This window comes from Apaloderma vittatum, unplaced genomic scaffold (genome assembly GCF_000703405.1).
Source record: "Apaloderma vittatum isolate BGI_N311 unplaced genomic scaffold, ASM70340v1 scaffold21268, whole genome shotgun sequence".
NCBI lineage: Eukaryota > Metazoa > Chordata > Aves > Trogoniformes > Trogonidae > Apaloderma > Apaloderma vittatum.
In genome coordinates this window covers 4,920-9,743 of record NW_009729335.1, presented here as the reverse complement: position 1 = coordinate 9,743, position 4,824 = coordinate 4,920, and positions in this window count along the sequence as shown.

Below are 4,824 nucleotides of genomic sequence, written 5' to 3'. Positions count from 1 at the left end.
TGAATTAAAAATACTCAAAAGAAAACACAACATTGACCTCATTTGTGTCTTAATTTCACCTCTGGGATCATTGTAGCTCAACCGAGTGCAATTCGGGACGAGACAAACTCAGAATTTGAGTTTGATATTCTTAGATTGTCTCTGCCTGGATAGAAGTATTTATCCATCTATTTAGTGCTCAGTGAGCCTGACACATTCAGGCTACAGTAGACCACCTCTACATAACATTAATGGGCAACAAGGCATTTTCTCTAACTCCAATACACACAGTTTGCTAGATTTGTTGTGCATTTGCAAGCCATGGCTACAGTACATGCACATTAGATCTTAATCCTGGGAAGCGTTGTAACTACTGTGTGTTTGTTATGGTGTCTGCAATTTCTGAACATCCTGTTGTCTGCTTAGGACTGAATGGTGGGACAGCCAGAAACTCTTGACAAATGTCCAATATCTTTAAATTCTGCACAATCATAGTATCTATAGAATCTCATGGGAAAAAAAAAACTAAGAAAAGAAACAAAGCTATATCCTTGGGAAGCTTAAGATCTGATTGCTCTGCTTTAAGAGTCAAGTGGTGTTGGAGATTGCAGCAATATTACAGCTGCAACTGAAACTTAAAGCATAGAATGTCTTAGAAATCATTTCCTGACAGCAAGTGTTAACAGCAGTGCATTTGGTGGAGTTTAAGTTTACTGTGTTGCCAAGAATATCATCTTATGCTCTAATATGGCTAAGGTTAAGGTGAAGCTCAAGCAGCTCTCTGGTACGTGGCTCAACTGATTAATTTATCTGAACAAAGCGCTCTTCAGTGTTAGAATTAATACAGTTCATTACTTGATGAAAAATTAATTTTAACAGAGGCATCTCAGCATCAGTGGCATCATGCAACCATGCATGATGAACTTAGATTATGTTGGTCAGTGGCCGTAACTCTGCTCAGTGGATGTTCATGAAGATAACTGCCACACTGAGCCAGTATTGTCTTTTCTCAGTGTTACCCTAAGTATGGCCAGTAGCAGACACTTAAGGAAATGGTATAAGAAATAAAGGCAGCATGTTCTTCTCCTTGATTTTCAACTTCTGTCTGACAGTGCTAATTACATGTCATAAATAAATTATCAGGAAACTGTATATGGCATTGTGGTGATGGCTTTAAATCACTGCCAGATATTAGTTTAGAAGCACAATAGCATCTTAAATCATAGGTGGTCCCTGGTCTGTATGACTGGTAGCATAAAGTAAAATTCAGACAAAAGAGTAAGCAACAGATGAGTTAATTGCAAACACTAATCTTACACTCAGTGTTAATGGCCCCTCACTGCCTTTTTTTGCTAATGCTGATGTATGGCTCTATATCAATGAATAAATTCATTACAGGAAGGCCCACAGTTTCTGACTGTAATCTCTCTCCTACTGCTACTACTATTTTTCTAATTTTTAATTTCTGATCACATTCCAGATCATATACTCACATAAGATTCTAGAGTCAGTCTCAGATAGGTGGAAATAAAGTAAAAAATCTTAGAATAGGTCATGGGGCTGTGCTGAATACCCAGAAAATGGGCATATACCATGTTTGTCCTTCTTTGTGCTGCTACATCTGCTGCAGAACCATTTAGGTATAGTTTCCAGGCTCTGGCCAGAGATGCTGGCAGCGTAACCATTGTACAATAGCAATAGCAATCACTTCAACAACATTTGCTTCATCATGATGTTGTTTCCTAAGATAGTACATGCATTTGTCCATACTTTAATACGTGTTACAGCCTGATATCATCATCAGGGATCTCATTCATCTGTTGAAGCTGCAATTTGCCATGAGTCAGAGGCTGTTCTTATGGGCTACTTGTGTTATGCCAGCCCAAAAACCTTGATGAAGAATAACATAACGTTGCTTTGCAGCATAGCTACATCAAATGAGAGCTGACAGTGCAGCTGTGAGATAAGACATGTATTTTTCCTCATCCCATTCAAGGATTCACATTCAAAATAGAGGAATGTTTCCATGATTCTTAATTTCCATGCCTGGTGGCTTTTTAAACACCTTTCTCCATCTCCACTGACTGAAAAGTCAGTGGCAAGTAACAAATTCATTCAAGATTCAAATGTCATGTGAACAACTCCATTTGCTCTTGATGGTCAGCCTTTTCCCTGAATTACTTTCCGTTGCCATTGTCCCCTTGCTGATGTCTTTCCTTCTTTTATTTTTTTTTTTTCTCTTTATCTACTTGCTTCTGCCATATCAACAGCTATTCTTCAGCTTCAGAGAGACTTCAGAGAGGGGCAGCCAGGAGTCTTAAGAAGTGTCAAGAGAAATCCATGTGTTTCTTGGGTAGCAGGATTCAAGGTAGTATCAGAGGATTGCTAACCTCACAACTGCTGGATTTTGGAGAACTGTTGCCTCAATAAATTTGAATGAATAAAGGTAGAGTTCTTGAAGAACAAGAACATAGCTACACTCTGGGGCCACACAGCAGATGCAGCAATAACAGAGAGCTTGAAGGCATCCTCAGGTGGGAACACCCTAAAAAGCTGGCAGCTCATCTGGACTTCTTCAACCTCCATCCCATGGTCGCTACAGAGGAAAATGTGGAAGAATGCATAGCTTCAGCTTTGCTCTGGGTATCCAATTCTTAATCCCACAGAGAACTCTGCAAAGGATATGTCTTTAACTTTCTCACCACCACAACCACTATCAGCAGCTACTTGTATCAGCATACCTGATTAAAACCAAAATAGCTGTAATACTTTTTGAGCATGTTGCAAGGGTCGAAGGCACAGGGCTTCTGGTGGAATAATGGCAATTAACTCAGAGATATGAAGAAGTAATACACATTGCTGACCTGATCCCAGGACCATAGTCCTCTGTACTATCCCAGCAGCACAGAGTTTGCATAGGCAGTAGCAGTGTACGAGTAAAGTGATGGGCAGCAGTCACGATATACGTTGCCTGCACTCAGAGGCCTCGCTCAGTAACTATCTCTGGGGTGAACTGAACAAGCAGAATTTTTTTGAGACATTCTTCATTCAGTGCAAGCTAAAAAACCCAAGGGATCCCAGTTCTCTGCTTGCTTTTTTCTCCTTCGCAGATGCCTCTTACCATTCTGCACTGCTGTGCTAAAGGCATCCACAGGAGACTTCACAGGAGACACAGTCTCTTAGGTCATCATGCTGGCAGTGGCATCGAGGCAACTTATCACTACGGGGTGGATCATCCTCTTCAGAACAACCCATCCCTCTCATCAGACAGTCAGGGCAGAAATAGCTGTGTCCCACTTCTTCCGTACTGAAACCTGTTCTTGAGAAGCTGGGCGCGATGGGGATGGAGACCATAGGCGGCAGAGCAGTGCCCTGTATTGGACAGTTTTGCTTTTCTCACCTCTACACATTCTTTTGATGAAGAAAGGCCTTAGCAGTGATTGCTTCAGTCTTCTGATCTGCCCGTCATGCCAAGTTCCAATGAGTATGACGCAACATTATCAATGAAAGGATAAGAGATCAAATACCAACAAACTGCAAACTTTTGAAACAGTGATTGTTTGACTGAGGAAGAGATAACTAATTTGTCACAGCTGAAAGAATGAAATGGCTTATTTTGAACAGAGTAAAATGGGAAATACACTATTTTGAACCTGCAACATCAGAAAACTGAGGTAAAACTACGGTAAAAGGAGATCACTTTGGAGAAAGTACCATTGAGGCAGGATGTTCTCCTTATATTAAAGGATATTAAACTGCTTAACAGAACAACAGCAAAAATTATGAAGTAATCATTGTGAGCAATAAGACAAGAGCTAGTATAGTTTGTATAATTACAGAAGTAGAGAAATGACTGTTCTTGTTTCTGTGAGCTAGATGTTGGTTGTGTTTAATCAGTCCTTGAGGACAAATTATGAAGCTTGTGCAAGAAAAGGTAACTAAAACAGAAATAGAGGGGAGAACTGACCATGAATTCCAAAGTATCAAACCTCAGGGTATGTTATGTAATTAGTAAGCAAAAGAAGTAAGCAGATTTCAGCGCTTTGATATGGAAAAATAAATAAATAAGATAAAGAGGAAAACTGAACCATGAAATGAGCTGACATAAAAGGAAATGGCTACAAGTAATGTTGGCATATGAATATACGCTAATGCAATTCACTGATAAAGTGAAGAAACATCATCAACACAAATAATGAATGATTACCAGTTAATACTAAAAGACCCTATATCCTTGACAAATAGAAATAAGAAGAAATGTCATTTATACAGAAACATGTAATTTTATGCTTGGAAACAAATAAGAACACTGTGTGCTAGAACCTCAACAGTTTGACATGACAGAACAAGAAACCAAAGTACAGTCATCAAAGTCACACTTCTTATTATCTGCTGACATGAGGGAGTTAAGAGAAAAACAAATATAAACCTAAGCTGCCATCAAGAGATCTGTTTTCAATAGAGCTATGAAAATATTTTTGCTGTGCAAGATCTCAGTGAAACTTCATTTGGAATATTGCATGAAATTATTAATAGAATCTGAAAAAGATGCAAAAATGGGCTTATAGAATGATTAAGAATGAGATTCTCTACACAGGAGAAAGCTTACAGTACATGGCTATTCTAGCCCAATAAAATGAAAGCTGAAATAGGATTGCTCTTTATAAAGGTATCACTGTCAGATAATTAGATAAAAAGGCAAGTGCTGGCTGAGAAACAAAGGTGTGTATTTCTAAATGCATTTGGATTGCAAATTAAGGGACAATTAAACGAAGGTTAGAAGCAGCAGAGTACAACTGTTAAAAATGAAACACTGTCAGTTCACAAAGTGACTTCTGTGACCCA